Source organism: Polypterus senegalus, chromosome 3 (assembly GCF_016835505.1).
Source record: "Polypterus senegalus isolate Bchr_013 chromosome 3, ASM1683550v1, whole genome shotgun sequence".
NCBI classification, from domain to species: Eukaryota; Metazoa; Chordata; class Cladistia; order Polypteriformes; family Polypteridae; genus Polypterus; species Polypterus senegalus.
The window spans coordinates 145,593,689-145,616,498 of record NC_053156.1 but is presented as its reverse complement, the minus strand read 5'-3'; the positions used below and the strand labels follow the sequence as shown (position 1 = coordinate 145,616,498).

The 22,810-nt window shown below is 37.7% G+C and overlaps 1 long non-coding RNA gene across 2 annotated transcripts in view; it reads right to left on the bottom strand.

Moving 5' to 3' along the window:
* Positions 1-22,810, bottom strand: part of LOC120525603 — a 94,242-nt gene that overhangs the window by 37,935 nt on the left and 33,497 nt on the right. For both annotated transcript variants that reach the window (XR_005632983.1, XR_005632984.1), the window contains exon 2: positions 18,443-18,501. This is a non-coding gene — a long non-coding RNA (uncharacterized LOC120525603). The remainder of the gene's footprint in view (positions 1-18,442; positions 18,502-22,810) is intronic.

Genomic DNA, 22,810 nt, shown 5'->3' with positions numbered 1-22,810 from the left:
CTTTTTTTACCTTATATTAGAATGGGTAGGATTCTGTAAATGAATTAATAGATGGATAGATATTTTGAAAATAAGGTAGGTGGCATAGGACTATGTTTTTGCTACCTTGGTGTCCTGTGCAAATGATTCATATGGTCATCACAAACCTATATGGGGCTAGCCTGGATGATGGCATTGTAGGAAACCTACTGACAGCCTTTTGGAGAGACAACAAGGACACAAACTAAAACTAAACAGATGGACCAAGGCTGGTTTCTTATTTGTGCTTGATTATGCTGGGAGAGGCTTTGACCTCCTAGAATGTTGAACTAGATTAAGGAAGTTTGAGAATGTCATGTTATGTTAATTTCCACAATTAAAGTAAACTCACCAATGATTTTTTTGCTTCATCGCTGAAGGAATATTGCAATTATCAATTCCCTGCTGAGTATCCTTGCAGGCTAATAAGAGGGTGTCCACAGAAACATCACATTCTCTCTGCCTACGCATTCCCTGGCTAAAATAACAAAATCACTTCTACAGTATATGTTACAATGAAAACGAGGCATCACTTGACTGGGTTTTGTTTCTCACCACAGCAGATTTGAAGAACAGTTTTTCCTCATCTCATAATGTGATTGATTACTTTGCTACTTTAAATTTACTGTCAATGTACTGTTGAACCCTGGGGCATTTAAAGTAATTTGATGATCTGTCATTTCAAAATAGTATCCTGAACATGACAAACTTGACAAAATTTTGATTATTTTGCAGAATGGTCTCCTAGTAAGCACAACCAGAACCCAAGTGAATGGAGTTCTGTCCTGGGAAATGAAATGACCCACGAAATTGAGAATTCAAGTCAATTTCTCAGTGCTAGTCCACACTGGAAGTAATCCTATTCACTTGCTATATTAAACACAGTGAAGAGTTACTTAAACTTATTTGCTTGGAGTGATACTTTTTGGCATACACATTATTACTCCCTCAACTTTGCCCAGTCTGTGGTTCTTCCTTCACCCACCTGGGAAGCTGTTCCTACTGCAACTCTTTGTAAGTGTATTTGTCTATGCAATGACTGACACTTCATATGCCATTTAGAATCACTGTCAAAGAGTATCTCAAAAGACAATTTCCCATCTAACAATGTTACTTTCTGCAACATGTCCCACTATTTTATGTAAAGAATCTGGCAATGCTGAATGTTCTGCTGTTATGTCACCTTTCACTTGATTTGTAATTCCTTCAGCATTATATTGAGTTGTCTGATTCTCAGCACCCTCTTGTGGTGAACCTGCACAGACATCTTTTCAAACTGACCAAATGTGAGGTGTCATTTAAAATATGCCCTCCACTTATCCTAAGAAACAGTATACACCTACATCCAGGTACTCAGATGTGCTCAGTGGGTTTACAGCCAGAGAATGTAACTCAACCTTAACTATTCTTATTTTTGTCTTAACTACTCTTTTATATTTTATCTCATTAATTGTGTTTAAGCGTATAAATTTCATTTTTTAAAGATTTAGTCACCTAATGGGACCCATCCATTAAAAATGTTTGAGGGTACATTTATATTTACTGTTATAAGTGCTTTAAGAGGATTGTATGTACAATAAGCTGCATATAGAGAGAACAAAACTGAGTACCATTATTAGCAATGCTGCACAACCTCGCTCTCACACACTAATACCAAGGACTTTTAGCCAACAAATTATTCAGTAGAAGTGTGTCAAAGAAACGCTACTGGGGCTCTATTATATCAACAGCAATACCCCTACATAATGCCTCACAAGTGACTGTGACAGCCAAGTCAAAACGTTCCTTTCTTTTGAATTTTCCCAGTTTATAGTCATTCTGGTGTGTATTCAGACCAAAGTGTGTGTCTATATTTATTTATTTACTTACTTATCTACCTATTTATCCATCCATCCATTATCCAACCCCTGTATCCTAATTACAGGGTCACGGGGTCTGCTGGAGCCAATCCCAGCCAACACAGGGCGCAAGGCAGGAAACAAACCCTGAAAAGGGTGCCAGCCCACTGCAGGGATCTACCTATTTAAGTACGCTATTTATTTATTCAAGGAGCTTCTATATTAAGCCAAATTTCCCCTGGAGGACAAATAAAGTTATCTATCTATCTATCTGTCTATCTATCTACATCATGACTGTTGTGAGCATTTGCCTATGTCTCTGTCCCTATCCCCTCCACTTGGTCTAATTGGGACTTAGACTCAGCCATTTGCCTGTTCTTAAAAGTACAGCTTTTCTCTTGGCCTTACACATTCTCTTTTCTTGCTTAGTAATACAAAACAATACAATACAATTTATTTTTGTATAGCTCAAAATCACACTAGGAGTGCCGCAATGGGCTTTAACAGGCCCTGCCTCTTGACAGCCCCCCAGCCTTGACTCTCTAGAAGACAAGGAAAAACTCCCAAAAAACCTTGTAGGGAAAAATGGAACAAACCTTGGGAAAGGCAGTTCAAAAAGAGACCCCTTTCCAGGTAGGTTGGGCGTGCAATGGGTGTCAAAAGAATGGGGTCAATACAATACAATACACAGAACAGAACAAATCCTCAATACAGTATAAAAATAAAAATTTTAGAAGTACGTAGAAGAATTTAACAGTAGATGATATCACATAATATTATTTGGATTTGTTTAGAGTCCTGGAGACCTCAGCCATCAAGCTGCCTCCCCATTTGGCCATTCCACAGCTGAAACAGTGCCAGCCAATCATGAAAGGACCCTCTTTCCCATGATTCCTGTGATCCTCCATCAGGGATGACTTTACCATAGGCAGGCAAACAACTTGGCAGGTGGGCCATGGCACCAATGCCACATTTGAGTACCGAGAAGAAACAGAATAGGTGAGGGTTAGTATTCAAATTATAACTGTCATGTTACTTATGTTTTAGTGCTAATGACTAACAACAGAGATGCAGTCTGTACAGGTAATCAGCAGCTCTAGTCAGGATATGCTAAACTGAAGTAGTGAGTCTTCAGCCGGGATTTAAAGGCTGAGACCAGAGGGGCATCTCTTATAGAAGCCGGGAGACCATTCCACAGTTTAGGGGCCCTGTAACTAAAAGCTCGACCTCCCACTGTTATTTTATTAATCCTTGGAATCCTAAGCAGACCGGCATCTTGAGATCTTAATGTGCGCTCAGGTTTGTAAGTCATGATAAATGGCCACACCTTGGCCATTTAATGCTTTATAAGTTAAAAGGAGGATTTTGAAATCTACCCTAAACTTAACTGGGAGCCAGTGTAAGATTTAAGAACTGGAGTTATGTGTTCATATTTTCTTGTTCTTGTAATAATTCTTGCAGCAGCATTTTGGATTAACTGGAGGCTGTATAAGAACAGTTTGAACAGCCAGTGAACACCGCATTGCAGTAGTCAATCCTACTAGAGATAAATGCATGAATTAATTTCTCAGAATCCTGTTTATTTAGAAAGCGCCTTAATTTCCTAACATTTTTAAGATGGAAAAACATGTTTTGGACAACTTTGTAATATGCTCTTTAAATGACATGCTAGAGTCAAAGATAACTCCTAGATTGCGGGCTGATTCAGTAAAATTAATTGGGATTCCAACTGAGTTAAATGATGACAAAATATTGCTGTGATCAGCGTCATTCCCTCCAACAATTAACATCTCTGTTTTATCTGTATTTAAAGACAAGTAGTTCTCATTCATCCATTCCTTTAATTCACTAACACAACTAATTAAAGACAACATCGGAGAAACTTCATTTGATTTAAATGAAAGGTATAACTGGGTGTCATCTGCATACAGTGAAAATTAACATTATGTTTCCTAATGAGAGATCCCAGTGGAAGCATGTAAAGTGAAAACAGTAAAGGTCCCAGTACTGAGCCCTGCGGACACCATATTGAACTTCTGTGTATAATGATGGAGTACTGTCAGCACATTTCTGTACATATTGGAATCGATTTGATAAATAAGAACTAAACCAAGCGAGCACGGCCTGTAAGCCCAACATCATTTTCTAGCCTGTGCAGTAAAATAGAATGGTCAATGGTGTCAAATGCTGCACTTAAGTCCAACAACATAATTACAGTGGAGTTTCCTTCATCAGAGGATATCAGAATGTCATTTACAACCCGTGTTAGTGCGTTTCTGTACTATGACCAGTGCGAAACCAGACTGGAATTTCTCAAATAAATTGTAATGCGTAAGGTGTGACTGAAGCTGACTGGCGACTACTTTTTCTAGTATTTTAGAGAGAAATGGTAAATTTGAAATAGGCCTATAATTATTTAGTATGTGTGGGTCTAGGTCTGACCTTTTAAGTAATGGTTTAATGACTGACACTTTTAATGTTTCAGGTACTGTGCCATGCAATAATGAACTATTGATAATGTTTAGAATAGGCTGCAAGAACATCCATTGCACTTTTACTAGTTTTGTTGGCACTGGATCTAGGGAACAAGTAGTGGGCTTCATTTTAGAAATTAAAGTTAAGACTTCCTGCTCAGTTACAGGATTAAAATTACTAAAGTGCTGAATGCAATGTGAGACAGGGTCTGCTAAGCTAGTATTTGGTTTGTACTGTGATGCTGAGATCTGGGATCTTATATTTTTAATTTTCTCATTGAAGAAGTTCATAAAGTCTGTACTGCTAATATCTGTTGGTATTGTGCACTGTAGATCTGAATTCCCATTTGTTAATTTAGCCATTGCTCTAAACAGTACCTGAGGATTTTATAGTATTCTGAGTGAGCTTTAAAGAGGGCATTTTTATATTTATTAACACTCTCTGTCCATGCAGTTTGAAAGACATGTAGCTTTGTTGTTCTCCATCTGCTCCAGTTTTCACACTCTAATTTAAGAGCTCGAGTATTTTCATTAAACCAGGGAGAGTTTCTATGTGCTTTGATCACTTTTGTTTTAAGGGGAGCCACTGTGTCCAGAGCATCTCTCAAGGTCACATTATAATGTGATGTTAGCTGATCTAAATTGTTTTCCACGTTTACATTTGATGTTAACTGATCTAAATGGTTTTCCACAATTACACTCGACTTACTCAAGGTATCTATAAATTTTGAAGCAGAATTACAATCTAGATGTCGCACTGTCTTTGTTTCAATCTGTGAGTGCGTTTGCCAGGGCAGGACTAAATCAAATGTAATTAAGTAGTGATCGGAAATAACTTCATTTAACTGAGTAATATTTAAATTTTGAATTTCAACTTTGTAAGTTATAATTAAATCTAATGTGTGGTTATGATTATGAGTTGGACCTTTGACAATCTGACAAAATCCTACTGAATTTAACAAATAAGTAAAACATTTGCTAAAAGTGTCAGTTTCCACATCAATGTGTACATTAAAATCCCCCATCAGAACTATGTGATTATAATTTATAGCCAAATCAGATTAAAGGTAGCTAAATTCAGTTATGAACAATGAATATGGCCCTGGTGATCTGTAGACTAGCACTATAACTATAATAATAATTAGGGTAAAGTTGCATGATAGATGGGGCAAGGAAAGAAAATGAGCAACGGTACTTCATTCCTTGTTCTTGCATTATTATTAACTTGCTTTATGAAAGTTTGTCTAGAGTTTTTGACTATTTATCTTGCCTTTTGGATATGTCTTGCGCCTAGTGATTTGGTTACTCTTACCTGTGCTTTACCTAACTGAGGCATTCAACCACTGCTTTATTTTTTGATCTTGTCTTTGAATTTGCACATTCAAATTAAAGATTTATTTAAATTTTTTACTTGAATGTGATTGGGCTACTCTTAACACTGTAGTTTTGCAGCTATGCTTTCTTAAAACATAAGGTGATTTCAGAGCCACATACTGAGCAAGGCAACTACCTCTGAAAACACAGTCATGGAGTACCAAGCTCTTACCAAAAGGAGCAGGTCAGGAAATGGTTCAACCTAGGCATTTTGTACAAAATATATGAGTGTGTGTATACATGTACACATGGCAAAACTTAATACAACGGGCTTTCAACATGGCTACACAATCCAGTAAAATATCACTTGTGTTTGGCTTGTTTCCTGTACTTCTTCGTCCTTATGCAGTATTTGATTAGTCACTGAGCTATATACTTGGAATTAGGATCAATCAGAATAACTCAATTGTTAACCCAGCTACAAGGGATGCACAAACCAGAGTGTTTCTTCGTGCCGGTCCCAAACTAGGATAAATGTGGGGGTATTATGTCAGGAAAGGCATCCGGTGTAAAATTTTGCCAGGTCAATATGTGTACAACAATACTGATTTCCATACCGGGCCGGTTGAGGCCTGGGTTAACAACCAACGCCACCAATACTGTTAGACAACCGGGTGCAGAAGAAGAAGAAGAAGAGGAGGAAGGCGTGTATGGAGACAGGGGGAGAAGAGGAAGGTAAATACAATGGAACTGAGTATAGGAACTTTGAATGTTGTACTATTCTAAAATAATAGATAGCAATAATAAAAATCCTCAGGTACTGTTTAGAACAATGGCTAAATTAACAAATGGAAATTCAGATCTACAGTGCAAAATACCAATATTAGCAGTACAGACTTTATGAACTTCTTCAATGGGAAAATTAAAAATATAAGATCCCAGATCTCAGCATCACAGTGCAAACCACATACTAGCTTAGCAGACATTGTCTCACATTGCATTCAGCACTTTAGTAATTTTAATCCTGTAACTGAGCAGGAAGTCTTAACTTTAATTTCTAAAATGAAGCCCATTACTTGTTCCCTAGATCCAGTGCCAACAAAACTAGTAAAAAGTTCAATGGATGTTCTTGTAGCGCCTATTCTAACCATTATCAATAGTTCATTATTGAATGGCACAGTACCTGATGCACTAAGTGTCAGTCATTAAACCGTTACTTAAAAGGTCAGACCTAGACCCACACATACTAAATAATTATAGGCCTATTTCAAATTTACCGTTTCTTTCTAAAATACTAGAAAAAGTAGTCGCCAATTAGCTTCAGTCACACCTTACGCATTACAATTAATTTGAGAAATTCCAGTCTGGTTTCTGCACTGGTCATAGTACAGAAACGGCACTAACGCGGATTGTAAACGACATTCTGATATCCTCTGATGAAGGAAACTCCACTGTAATTATGTTGTTAGACGTAAGTGCAGCATTTGACACCATTGACCATTCTATTTTACTGCACAGGCTAGAAAATGATGTTGGGCTTACAGGCACTGTGCTCACTTGGTTTAGTTCTTATTTATCAAATCAATTCCAGTATGTACAGAAATGTGCAGACAGTACTCCATCATTATACACAGAAGTGAGATATGGTATCCCACAGGGCTCAGTACTGGGACCTTTACTGTTTTCACTTTACATGCTTCCACTGGGATCTATCGCTAGGAAACATAATGTTGATTTTCACTCGTATGCAGATGACACCCAGTTATACCTTTCATTTAGATCAAATGAAGTTTCTCCAATGGTTTCTTTAATTAGTTGTGTTAGTGAATTAAAGGAGTGAATAGATGAGAACTACTTATCTTTAAATACAGATAAAACAGAGATGTTAATTGTTGGCGGGAATGACATTGGCAGGGGACTTACGATTAAGACAGTGAAATGCTAAATGTTTATGAAGGAAAGACAGCAGCAGAATTAGTAACGTTTGAGGCACCTTTTCTCCTTTACTATCCTCTTTCAATAAGAATAACAATAAAAATAATAATTATGTTTGGTATTAGATTCATGCATTTCTTGGTCATGTCAAAAGATACATTATTTAGAAATGCACACACCAATCTTTCATGCGACTATAAGTTTTCTTGTCACATCAGGAAAAGAAGATATTATCATTGGCAAAAACAGATATGCTATTCTCAGGTCCTCAAAATGGATGTTCTTCTAGCCCTGCCTATCCTGTCCATAAAATTCACAAAATAGACAGGAGACAAGACAGACCCTTTCAGAGTCCTATGTCCATTTTACATAAATTTGACTGAATACAAGGTATTCAAATGTGACTATTCTGCATAAATGCAGATACAGAATGGCATACTGCAGCAACCTTATAGCCTAAGGCCTTGCAGCATTTCCTACAAGTTGGTTAGTTAGTTAATTAGTTGGATAGATAGATAGATAGATAGATAGATAGATAGATAGATACTTTATTAATCCCAAGGGGAAATTCACATACTCCAGCAGCAGCATGCTGATACAATATTAGAGTGATAAAAATGCAGGTAAAAACAGACAATAACTTTGTATAATGTTAACATTTAACCCCCCTGGGTGGAATTGAAGAGTCGCATAGTGTGAGGGAGGAACGATCTCCTCTGTCTGTCAGGGGAGCAGGACAGTGACAGCAGTCTGTCGCTGAAGCTGCTCCTCTGTCTGGAGGTGATGTCTGTTCAGTGGATGCAGTGGATTCTCCATGATTGACAGGAGCCTGCTCAGTGCCCGTTGCTCTGCCAAGGATGTCAAACTGTGCCTGCAATAGAGCCTGCCTTCCTCACCAGTTTGTCCAGGCGTGAGGTGTCCCTCTTTTTATGCTGCTTCCTCAGCACACCACCACATAGAAGAGGGCGCTCACCACAACCGTCTGATAGAACATCTGCAGCATCTTATTGCAGATGTTGAAAGACCTTAAGGAAGTATAGTGGCTCAGCCTTAAGGAAGTATAGTCGGCTCTGACCTTTCTTGCACAGAGCATCAGTATTGGCAATCCAGTCCAATTTATCATCCATCTGCAATCCCAGGTATTTATAGGTCTGCACCCTCTTCACACAGTCACCTCTGATGATCGCAGTTCCCGAGACGAACATACTGAGGTCTGTCTGTAAGATAGTCCATAATCCATTCCACCAGGCATGAATCTACTCCCATCCCTGCCAACCTGTCCCTAAGGAGCAGAGGTTGGATGGTGTTGAAGGCGCTACAGAAGTCCAGAAACATAATTCTTACAGCACCACTGCCTCTGTCCAAGTGGGAGAGGGATCGGTGTAGCATATAGTTGAAGTCATCCTCCTCTCCCACCTTCTCCTGGTATGCGAACTGCAGAGGGTCAAGGGCGTGCCGGACATGTGGTCTAAGGTGGTGAAGCTGCAGTCGCTCCATGGTCTTCATCACATGTGACATCAAAGTGACAGGCCGGAAGTCATTCAGCTCACTAGGACGTGATACCTTTGGGACTGGGGTGATGTGAGATGTTTTCCAAAGCCTCAGGACTCTCCCCTGTTCCAGGCTCAGGTTGAAGATGCACTGTAGAGGACTCTCTAGCTCAGGCCTTCAGCAGTCGTGGCAGCAGTCATCTGGACCCACTGCTTTGCTGGCACGAAGTCTCCTCAGCTCTCTGCTTACATGGGCAGCTGTAATTGTGGGTGGGGGGGAAACTCTTTCCTATGCTGGTATCAGCAGAAGGATGGGTGGAGGGTGCAGTACTCCGAGGTGAGAATGGGTTAGGGTGGTCAAACCCGTTAAACAAGTTGTTCATCTGGTTTGCTCTCTCCATGTCTCTCTCGATGGTGGCACCCCACTTCGAGCTGCAGCCAGTGATGATCTTCATCTCATCCCACACTTCTTTCATGCTGTTATTCTGCAACTTCTGCTCCAGCTTTCTCCTGCACTGCTCCTCCGCCGCCCTGAGCTCGACTGGGAGTTCCTTCTGCACGTGCTTGAGCTCATGCTGCTCACCATCTTTAAAAGCCCTTTTCTTCTGGTTCAAAAGGCCTTTAATGTCACTTGTAATCCATGGCTTGTTGTTAGCATAGCAGCGTACTGTTTTTACTGGAACTACAATGTCCATACAGAAGTTGATGTAGTCAGTAGTACAGTCAACAACCTCCTCTGTATTCTCACTATGTGACCCCTGCAGGATATCCCAGTCCGTAGTTCCAAAGCAGTCTCTCAGAGCCTGCTCTGCCTCATGGGACCACTTCCTGAATGAGCGCGAGGTTGTAGGTAGCTCCCTCACTCATGGTTTGTAGTGAGGCTGAAGCAGAATCAGGTTATGATCTGCTTTCCCAAGCACAGGCAGCAGCGTGGCGCTATATACGGCCTTAACATTTACATACAGTAAGTCAATAGTCCTATTTCCCCAGGTGTTACAATCCACATACTGGGAGAAGGCAGGTAATGTTTTGTCCAGCGTCACATGGTTAAAGTCTCCAGCGATTAGCACAAGCGCCTCGGGGTGCTGCGTTTGTAGTTTAGCAACCCACTATCTCCACATCTGCCCGAGGAGGGATATAAACAATAACAACAATGATGTTAGCAAGGAGTATGTCAAAGACAAACTAACAGTACTGGAGACCTAGATCAGGTAACTGCCTATCCCCTCCTGGGTATTCTACAGTAAAGTCTGTGCTTGGCTGTCTATTATGACAACCAAATTCTATTGACAGCATTGCATGGGAAAGCTCCTTCTTGAAATTGACAGTTTCTCTAACAATTCAGGACAAGGAGCACAAGGTTTTAAACAATGGGTTCTAGGGCTATCATCACAGTAGGCATTGAAAACCTTTTCCCTCTTTTAACATCTTAAACACTGTCCATTAACTCTCCATGTCTTTGACATCCTTCAATAAATAAGAATAACAATTTTGGAGGTAAGTGTTAAACTCATCCCAATCAGAGACTTCAGCTAGCCAATTATAGCACATCATCACTGCCTGTTTGCATCTTCCAGATATGTTAACCAGACACAATGTTCATCAGAACTAGTTCAATACCAGTTGATGATCATCTAACAGCTCAGAACCGCTCTCTAAGACAGAATCTAAGATACAACTGTTGGAGACTATAAGATCCTTCTATAAAAACACTCAAATCAGTTGTTATTTAAGAATACGCTTTAAACGGGCAAGGGCAATAAGTCAGGCTATGACCAGTATCTAAACTTCTGAAATTAATGTTAGACTTAAAGTCAAAAACAAAAGTAAGAAAACTTTGAAAAGAAATTCCTGAAGAAAATAATCTATTTTTGTAGAGTCTTTCCTTTATTTGGAAGTAAATTATGTAAACTTCTGAGCATGCCACTCTGTGTGACTACACCCTATGTAGTTACACACATGCATACCTCAGAAAGGTATCGTAGCAATCTGATCCAAAATAGTGTCATGTGATGTTGCTGAAAACAAAATAATTGGTTAAAATAGTCAAAGAAAAAAGAGTAAAACCTTTTTTTCTGCATAATAATGAACATTGCATTACATTGGATGATATGACTATAGACTATATTTTCAGTCACTTAACTTCGGCCTAAAGTACTTTGGTTCTAGGTACACATGAGTTTTTTTTTTGTGTTCAAAGATATTATTCTCTTTGGACTACCCATGACTAGCAGAGAAATCTAATAAAATTTTCCCATTCAAATTTTGGCCAGAAAAGACATTTTCCGAGCCATGTGCCATCCTTCTTTCCTCAAGTGAGTGCTGAGGTTTTACAGTGCAAATACAAAGACAGCATACTCTGAAAATCTGTCGACAATATAAGTGGGTGTGTGACATTTAACCAAGTCTCTACTGTATGGAAAATCCACCACCAGATGATCACTTCCAGAACCAATGTTATTCATAGAAAGGAGTACAACTATATTTACCTCTTCAGTGCAGATACAGAACAAGGACAAAGCAACTGAAATACTACATGTTCAAAAGAAGATAATTTAGGAGCAGTTTAATGGCAACAAGTATTTGGCAGTAAATTTTCTAAAAGCTATCATATTTGTATCCCCTGAACATACATTTTAATACTCGTTGTGCATATCAAAATGATTCAGTGCAAGGAGATGAAGCAGGAAATTGCAATATCTGCAGAAAATCCAAATGAACAAGAAGTTAAAACTCAAACTATAACAGACCAAGATAATGTCAAGAAACCAACCCAGGTCCCTGGAGCTAAAGTGTTAACATGTGTATCACTTGCTACAATCCCAGTCAATTATTACTTTCCAGAAGGCTAAGCAGTAAAAGAATGTGCAGTCTACCATAACATTTTCATAACCAGTTAATAGCTTTCTTCAAAGATGTATTGATCAAAGTATTAATTAAATAGGAGGACTTGCATTTGTTGATTCAATATGTTTTGGTAATTTATTTCTTAATAATTTAGCATCACTGCATTGTGTAAATAAATTATACAGTTATTTATTTAAAGCAACTAAAAATTGTCTGGATCTGACACAAGTTCCTTCCCAAACATCAAGTGACCCAATAAATCTGAACTGACTGATTTAAGGGGATTTCCTCCTGTTCAAGGGAAAATATGCTTCTAGGTTATTGTTACCATGTTGCAATCCCGAAACACTGACTGATCATTTCAGAAATTTAGAAAAATTCGTGAAGAGGTTCTGGCTCATTACCTCAGTGAAATTGATCAAAGACCCTATGAAGTGAGAACCAGCGCACTTCAAGAACTGTGTGTTGTAGAATTTTGTTCATTCTTCCTCAAAAACGTACTTCTCCTGCTGCAGAGCTTCTCAACTAGGCTAGGTTTTGGACATTGAACTGATAAATTCCAAAATACCAATTTTGTTCTTCATATTCTGTTTTTTACTTAGAAATGCTAGAAAGTTCATAAACACTGTTATGGTTAGGGATCGAAGATTTTTTTCACAAAATTCTAATATGAGTCATTTTGGTACAGAGAGAAAAACAACTCCAAGCTGTAGCACTTTCATCAGTGTGTAATTACTTATTACTGAGACTATACTTTTAAAAAACAACAAGGTGGTATTTTGCAAATTTAATATGGGCTGAAATGTTGAGATCTGAGAGCAAAGGATCATTGAAATCAACTAAAAGCAATGAGAGGTATGCAGCCATCTATTCTCTGATAATCGTTTTTGTAATACATGGTCATGAGACTTCCGAGCCTATCCCAGCAACAATCATTATTGGACAGAGGCTACACACTTACTGAATTAATGAGACTGATAGCAAGTTTTTGTGCAGCAGGATGAAATCGGGGAAGCCCATACAAACACAAGAATAACAAGCAAACATCACACGGAAGGTATCACAGCCCAAAACCTAATGGGAGTTCAGGCAATATAAGTATGTATTTTGCAGATGGCTCATGCTCTCTGAAAAATATATTTTTTGGAACTTATTTTTCAACTCACAAATGCAGACTTTAAGTCAAATGTGAAATAAAAAACACTTGAACATTAAAAAATACCACTTAGCCTGACCTTTAATGGTAGCATGACTTGATACATGCTCTTCATGCAACTGTACAAACAACTGTACAAACAGCTTATACCGTATGTACAGTATCATCATCACCAGAATGGACCAAAAGTGAAAAAAGGAACATAGGTGAACTTGTTATCTGTGGCTGGGTTTGAGCTGGTTGGCTTGGAGAAAAGATGTACAAAATGTTCAGCAATTTTTGCCAGAAGAAAAGGAATTAGAAAATAGGCTATGCAGGATGTCCAAGGTTTAATAAGGCAGTGAGAGATGTATAATACCTGAAGAAAAGGCAGCTGAAAGTAGCATCATTTTGTGATACCTTCACCAGCTCTCTCAATTTCATTTTATAGGGGCTAGAGCCTATGGTGGCATGGTATGCAAATATTTTGCAAATAAAAAATTACCTGAAAAATCAATGCATTTGCTCTAAACACTCATTTTTGTCACTATTCTATCCAGTAACTAGAGAATTATACCACATTCTAGGTTACATTAAACTTTTTACGGTTGACGTTCATCTTCATCATGTTTCATACTTCTGGACATTTACATTTGAAAAGGACCTTGTCTTAGCATGTGCAAAATGATTTTTTTGTTATTCAGTTTAAACGCTAAGTCTGTGTGTAAATAAGTAAGTACTGCAAAATATCACATACCTGTATATACAGGTATCTGTTTAGCTACCTAAAGCATAAAAGAAGATGTCATGTGTGGCCACTAGGGGGCGTACCACCACCCTAACCGGACACAGACAGGCAGGAGACAGGTTTTGCCACACTACACACATTTATTTACAGCTTTGACGTTCCCAAAATACCAGTCAACACAACACACCAATACCATTCAGTCCCTTCTTGCCATCAGTCCTTCTCTCTCCTCTCCTCCTTAGGCTTTGTCCTCTCCTGCCGACTCTGGCTAACTTCAGGAGTGAGGCGGCTCCTTTTTAAAGGGCACCTGGATGGACTCAAGCTGCCTAACGAGCTTCTTCTGGCCAAATAAAGTCCGGGAAAGGTCTATGCACCCCCTGGGGGTGGCCACGGGTTCCAACAGAGTTGAGCTCCCATGCTCACTGGAGACCAAGGAAGCTGCCCTCTATTGGCCCCGGGGAGACACTGTCCCACAAATACTCTCTTCCCCCAGTTCTTCCACACTCTGGGCGTCCTGGCCAGGTGAGGATTCTGGCCATCAGTGACACATGCTTATTACTTATTCCTGATCACTATAAGATGGGGCCATTAATCAGTGTCACCATACATATGAAAGTTGCATTTTTTGTTTCTTTGTTTTTAATTGAAAACTTTCAGTGTGAAGGATCCTCAGTATTAATACAAAACAATTGAACTATCACTTGACATCATTACTCACCCACAGCAAAAAAATACAACCTGATCACATGAGGTAATCACCTATCTCTCACTCTCTTTCCCCCAGCTTTATTCTAGGAATGATCAATAAATGAACAGTCAAAAAGCAGAGAAATATAGCAAGATCAAACAACACATACAGTATATGCACCACTGCTCACAACCCTTAATAAAGAAGCTTGTTAGGAATGTGTAAATTAAAATTTTCCCAATAACCCATTTATCTGTTTTTTGACTTCATTATCCAACTGTTGGTTACAGGGAAGGCGGCACGGTGGTGCAGAGTTTGCATGTTCTCCCAGTGTCTGGGTGGGTTTCCTCCGGGTGCTCCAGTTTCCTCCCACAGTCTAAAGACATGCAGGTTAGGTGCATTGGCGATCCTAAATTGTCCCTGGTGTGTGCTTCGTGTGTGCCCTGCGGTGGGCTGGTGCCCTGCTCCGGGTTTGTTTCCTGCCTTGCGCACTGTGTTGGCTCCAGCAGACCCCTGTAGTTAGGATATAGCGGGTTGGATAATGGATGGATGGGTGGATGGTTACAGGGAGCCACAACATATTCTACTAACTGTGAATGCAGTTGTCAAAAGTACTTGACCACACAAGCAATTCTGAAATTTTCAATATACCTTGGATTAAGGAAGGAAACCATATTCACTGAAGAAGACTTGAACCAATGATGACCATTTACATTTCCTCACAAGATGCACTCCAGTCCAGGATCTAACTTGGGGTCTAACTTTTGTAGTAGAGGAGACAATGCTACCCACACTGTTTCAAATTTACATTAATTTGCCTTGATTTATTTACAAAATTATACCAGAATGCTATTGGATTGCTTAATTTTTAGTTTACTATTAAAATAATACTATATTTAATTTTGCATAACTTTGTATAATAGTCATGTTATTTAATACACGGGTTAAAAAGACCACATAAAAAAACAACCCAACTCATGGGTAAACTGCATCAACCTAACAAAAATAATGATATGCTGCCACTTACTGACCAAAATGAGAACTGCAAAATGATTTCTGTTTGCTTTAAGCCTTGTTGCAAAGGGCACTTTCATGAGATGTCTTGTTATGTCAAGTCAAATTAGAAGGCATTTTCATATATATTTAAATTAATCATTGATGTGTTAAAATTGATTAATTTCAAAACGTCCACTTTCCTGTGAATGTGCCAGCATTTTAATGTTATGTACAATCTATTATGAGATGTTGAAACTGACAATATATTATTTTGACAGATCTCAAAATACAATTACATTTTTCAAAAAATTGATTTCAACCTTGGTTCTGGGATATGTGGTAGTAATAGCTAATAGATATCTTGAAACCTTCTTACTTGAGGAGATATCTGAAATGCCACTTCGGATATCTTAAATCCATCTTATTGAAACTTAATATTTTTGAACATGTTGGTGCCTAAATTCAACCTTTTGAAGACAATTCCTTGAATGCAAGTTTTTGAGCCTGGGATAAGCACAGTACTGTATGCAGTAAAAAATAATCCATAGTCATTTTCATCAAAATGCTGAAATTCAAAAATCTTTGTCAGCCCTCTCTCCTTCACTACTGTCTGCATTCATCATCTAGAGGTCTGAAGGTTTCTATTATTCTGTACTTTGTTACTGCTCCTAACTTTCAGCCCCAGAGTTCTGGCGTCCAATCCAAGGCTAACTGCACTAAACTGGCTGCTAACATGTAGGTGTTGATGGATTGATGCCTTTTCCAAAACATCTTTCTGCCAAATGTTCCCTGGTTTAGTACTAGTTGTCCATGACTCTGAACTTGAAAAGCAATTAAAAAAGGATGGATATTAAGTGCTTACCTAAAATACAACAAGAAATCACAGTCCGTATAAGTTATCAACATTTCATCAAGTACAACTACAGTATCCTAGCAGTTCTGCCCTCTCAAGGTCCTACTGTAAATTGTTCTGCTCTTCTCACTGCTGTGTAATATTTCCCCTTTCTGTTTAAGGGGCTGTCTCAAAGAGCTCTCTCTTATACTGAACTGCTGAAGTCTTTAAGCGCAGCAACAAAGGCTCATTAGTTAATTGCCATAAATCCATCTACTCTCTTCAGGGCCAGTGAACCATATGGTCATTTTATGAACTAAACTGAAATGGCAGGACCAAGAAAAGACTATAGCACATAATTCATCCATCCATCTATCCATTATCTAATGCACTTAATCCAATTCAGGGTGACAGTTGAGTCTATTCTGGTATCTTTGGGTGCAACACATGAGTTAACCATAGACGGGGTGCCATCGCGTGGTTGGTTCCATTGACATGCATAAACACGCTTATTCATTTAGTTCCAATTTGGAGTTTTCAATTAACCTTAAATTCCCATCTTTAAAAAGTCCACACATACCCAATACTAAGAGAGCCTGAGATAAGATTCAAATGCAGGACAGACCTCCTGTGGTAGGTCATGAACCACCATGCTGTCCATCACATTACTTACACATAATGTATAAGTAGGTTGGGTGGCACAATTTATAGAACAGTTGCCTTATGAATGTTGCATTGTTGGACCCAGTCCTGTGTCGGGTGTCCATTTAGAGTGTGCATGTTCTTTATTTGTCTATATGGGATTTTTTTCTTTGTGCACCATACTTTTCTTCCCACATTATAAATGTGTGTCCATTGGGAGCTGGCCCTATGTGGTTTATATGTGCAAGTGGGTCCTCCAATGAACCGGAGCCCCTTTCAGGGTTGGATCCTGCCTTCCTTCCAAAACTAACAGGATAGGCTCAGGCCTCTGAACTACAATGTTACAGCACATGTATGTTTGTTTTGTTACTAAAATAAGTGTATTTTTGTATATGATAAAGAATACACAATTAAAAATCAGATTTTCTAATTAAAAATATTAGAAAAGAATATATACTGCAAACAACATCCTTATTTTCCTTATTACATTATTATTGTCTGGAAATATATAATGTGCTAGGTTTATAAGTCAAAGTGAACTTTATAGATATGAATTGAGCCTCTTTCTGTTTAGGTAGTTTTATTTTAAGGTAAATCCTAGATATGATATAAACACTGTACAAGACTATAGTTTTTTTCCCACTAGAGGAATGTACACACAAGAATATGAACATGAACATGAAACTGAAGTAGACTGTGCAGAATAACTTATACTCAGACAGTGATAACCAAAGTCACAGCAGCCCTTTCATAAATTATTAACCAGTGTAAAAAATCTGGTTAGTTTACTTATAGGTATTAAAAATACTTGATTTCTTACTATTATACAGCACAATGTGTAAATGCTGCTGTGCTCTTATTCACCATGCTTCTCACTTCAACGTCCTGTACTGTTGTGAACTGTTTTGCATAATGTTTTTGGTTAAATACAAACCTTTGTGATATAGCACTTGTGCGCATTGTCAGTTTATCTCAATGGTTAATATTCAACACAACTGAATCCCAGCTAATTCAACTGAACATTATCTTAATGAATGTTTACAAAAATATGGACCTTGACATTTACAATTTGTTTTTAATCATGTCCTTGAATACAATGAAGTACACAGTAGTACAGTTAAGCTTGTTGATTCCATTCAACATTCCAAAGAGTTTAAATGTGCAATTAAAATCATGAACTAATGCTATAAAGAGAAACAAGCAAACACAACAAGCAATATGATCACTTCTAAAAAGATGCATAATACAAATGCTTTAAATTGAAGATAAGTATACTAGAATACCCTCAGATGACAGATCAAGCCATTTAAAATGATATTGTCACCTTGAAATTAAACAAAGCAGATTCTGAAGGAACACCTGAGCTCCAGCCAGTTGGTATTATTTTCATATGCCATTTAAATGTACATTATCAGTTACTAAGCTGGCATGCATTGCTGATTAACAGAACATTATATTAAATAAAATTAAGAAATAAGCACATACCTTGAATTGAATGGCATGCTTCCTTCGTTTCTGTATTTACTGTTTCAGAATATTGTCTCCTAAGAAATAAATTTAAATAAGAGGCTGGGTAAAAAGAAATAAATTAAATTTATTTAGCATACAATATAACCTTTAAAACTGGAGGTATTGAATAAATGTATGAGTGAAATGTTATATGAACCACATAAAACTTAATTCTCGCTAAACATTATTTTTAAAAAGATTAAAAAACACAGATTTTGTGAAATGTGCATATCACAGTCTTACAAATATGAACTGTCCTTAAATGACATAAGATATTGTGATATAATTATAATTTGCCAAGACTACAGTCACTGCAGTTGTTTGAGTTACAAGTGTGAATGTCCATCTTGACTGAGTGGCCACTCTGCCTATCATCACCCTGTTAAAATTTCAAAGCAAATATGTTTTTCCACTAGATGGCAGTATATATATGACTTAGCTGCCAGGATAGAGGAAAAGAGGAAGGCCTAAGCGAAGGTTTATGGATGTGGTGAGAGAGGACATGCAGGTGATGGGTGTGACAGAGCAAGATGAAGAGGACAGGAAGATATGGAAGAAGATGATCCGCTGTGGCAACCCCTAACAGGAGCAGCCGAAAGAAGAAGAAGATGATAGATTCTCTTTTGCGAAATTTAGAAAAACTGGTATGACTATGGGTACCAGTGCGAGTGGGCCTTATGATGGACTGGTGCCACTTCCAGGGTTCCTGCCTTGTGTCCAGTGCCTCTGGATTGTATTAAGCATGTCTGAGAACATTCGGTTTCAGTTTGCTCATGAAACCTTTTTCTCGTCTGTCTCTCTCAGTAGATGCTCCTTAAATTATTTACAGCATGGGTTACCTTCTGTGACAAGTTGCATACATTCACATAAATATTTCCTTAGAGATCAAGGACATGCCTGTGTTTAAATGATTCAGTTTAAGTGTTGGAGGGCTCTTTGAAGTGGGCTGATGTCCTGTGCAGGCAAAGTGCTGGCCTGGAGATCATTGAGGCTGGATAATATGATCAGAAAAAAGCAACTTTTTGAATTTTATACATATTTTATTGTTTAACATTCAACATTAAAATTACTCTAATTTTTTAATGAGATGGATGTGGTAGTAAAAGTACAAATTTGCATGTGAGCTTAACTGTATAAAATAAAACTTGAATAGTAATTTTTCTTACTAATTCTTATAGAAAATGTATCAAGTAGGAAGTCTTCATTTCAAGTTTAACCTGTGACTGGATTAGCTGTTCAGAATATGGATGGATCGTAAGTTTATTACGTCTTTCACTGGGGTTAAAATTGACATAGCAACATGTGCAAAAGACCCTCAAAACACTTTTCACCAACACAATGCAGGCCACGAATGAAGCAATTGTTGCAAGGTCACTTAAAAAAAGACTTTGGCTGTTGGCATTTCATCTTGAGGGGATTAAACTGCTTCTGTCAAGGTCAAATAATGAGTAAGTGGGGAGAGAAGGAATTGAACTGTGTTTCAAGCACTTTTCTTTAACCATTGTATTGTACTGAAGCACCGCCTGTAGAAGAGCAAGCTAATTATAATAAAACAAAATAGCCCAAGAATTGTACGATATTAAAACTAAAATAACCTCAGTAACTACAAAATGAACAGGAGTGGATGTACAATAGGATCACTAGTCCATCAAATCAGAGTACAAAGACTACAAAGAGCATATCACATATTGAGAAAGGTTAGTAGCAAAGGTTACTAAGTGCTTAATCAAAATTTGAATATAGCCCTGGCAGTATTGTAAAAAAAAACACAAAGCAGAGGTTCTATTGATAAAATGAAACCTTTATATGTTAAATGGAAGTGCTAGGATTGAATTACTGTTTCTGCTGACATTATTAACATGAGCATTATCTAAGAAAAATAAAATATTAGTTGTTCATTATAGTAAACTATGCTATGTCTGTAAGACAGGCTTACTGCCAAAATTAACTTAATTCATTTTAAGGTTGTGGGGAGCCAGGGCTTATACATACTTTTAAGAATATAGAGTCATGTTTAACAAGTTATTAACATAGATAACCTTTTGGCATAGTGTCTGATACCACACAGTGGGCTTCTCAGCCAGTGTCACAGATTTAAATCTTGGCTTGAATGCTTTTTATGTGGAAACAATGTGTGGGTATTGGACACAGAATCCAAAAGCATGTATCCAGATTGATTGGAGAAACAATGTTTGCAGTTGTCTTGAGACTGACTTTTGTCCCAGTAAAACAATCCGTCTACCTTTATACTAATACAAATTTTTATTAACAATGAAAAAGAACCTTAAAAGGTCTTGTACAGGCAACACATGGTAACACTACAAATTACAGCAAAAAAGCAGCACAGTGAATGTTCTTAGTAGTCAGGCAGCAGTATAAACTGGTAAAGATAGATCATCATGGTCAACTGGTAGTTTAAAAACAATACTTTGAGTAAACTATTCAAAACAAGAATAGCTTATTTAAAATGTAAGATTGAGATGAAGAGTTTTTTTTTACATATGATTTGAATGCTGTAAACACTATAACTAATAGAGCTTCTCAGCAAGACCAGCGGAGGTATTTCCACAGAGCATAAGAGGCATTGTTTACCAAAGATTGTGTAGTATGGATCTGAGACTGCAAGAATGCTGTCATGGGAAGATCTCAGATATGGTAATGACAAGCATTCACGGATGCTGAAATCTACAGTTTTCAGAGCTGGAGATAGTTTTTTATTATAAATTAAACCAACATAGAGGGAATAGCTAATGTTTTACTAATAGTCTACTCTGGCAGCAACATTCTAGAGAAAAAAAGACTTGCAGCAAAGCACCCAATAAATAACAAATATTTGTCTTTGAAAACAGATAAAAGGTCCTTTTGAAAATATTATAATTTCGAGAGCTGCCTAGATAATAAGGAAAGGCTTTTCTCTGTATTCTACTTCTCATTCTGGCCTTACATGGCAATGTGAATTTTGCTATTCCCTTAGAAAAGTAATATATTGTATTTATACAACAGAATCTCTCAGTTTTTCTGTCAATGAGGTAAACAAATTCTACTTGACAAAATTTCTTTAAGTAAGCCAAATAATCGTAAACTCAAAATTCTTGATGTCAATAATTCTTACAATAAGGAAAACAAGATTTAATGTCTTGATATAAATACTTTTCACTTACTTAGATTTCATTTTTTTACAGTGTAGAGAAGCCAGGAAGGTGAGGAAAGTGTTTGCACTAGACACCAGTGGGGACACAGTTCAAGATTGAAACATTAAAACTCTAACAGGGCAGATAGTATGGATGCTCCAAGGACCTGAAATCAGGAGCATCAGGATCTCCAAAAGAGAATTCTAGTTTGCTGTCTCATCAGCAGAAGTAGCACAGCCCGTGACCTTTAAAGTAAATGAAGGACTTGGCCAGAATGCACCACTTGGCATGGAGTGTAAAGCTCAGGAATTAAATCTGTGTCCAGAGACTGGAGGAGTATGGACCAATGACAAAATAAAATTGAGGAATTGGTCAGGGTTAACAGGAAGTGGAGAGGTAACAAGATTAATGCATTTTGCTCCTGGATTGCAGTCTGAGTAGACAAGCCAACCCATAACACTGACAGAACACAACAGTTGGATACACAGACCCACAAAAGCCTGCTAGGTCTATGTTTTTCAGTTTTGTTTGCTGTTTTTTTTTCTTTCTCCATCTCTCCACCATGTCCTTGTGTGTTTTGTTAGTAATGGACATTATATATGTTCGGCCTACTTAGTATTCTTTTGGGTCCAGAGAAGTGGCATGTGGGGCTGATCCAGTCACAACAAAAAAATGAGCTTGTTATTTACTTCTCACAACTTAGAATTGTAAAAAGCTTGTGAACTAAAAGAAAAAATAGCCACATAAAGTGGCTTCCATGCATTATAGACTATATAAGGAAAAAGTATGTTTTTAAATTGTAGAAAAAGTAAAAAAAAGAAGAAAATGCCCAAGATTATACAACAAGAGTAACTATATGTCTCCAAATTAAAAAAGAAATTTCTCGTTTTTGACAAACGTAAGCAAAGGTTAAAAACCCCTATGCTCTTGTACTGCACCCACTAGTGTGATGGTTTGCTTCAATATGCAGTATCCTCATGCCGCAGGCCTGAAAACTTGCAATTTGGAAAACATAAGGATACATTTGTGCTGACAATTACTTGTAGGTCAAATAGTCTTATGGAACCACAGGCTCAAATAAACACAATCAAATCCTATAAACCTCCCATTTTTCTAGAACATCAAACTAATACAGCTAAAACAGCATATACAGATGTAAAAACATAATTTAAATCAAATTCCCCTAATTATGTTACAAAAATGTTTTGATTTT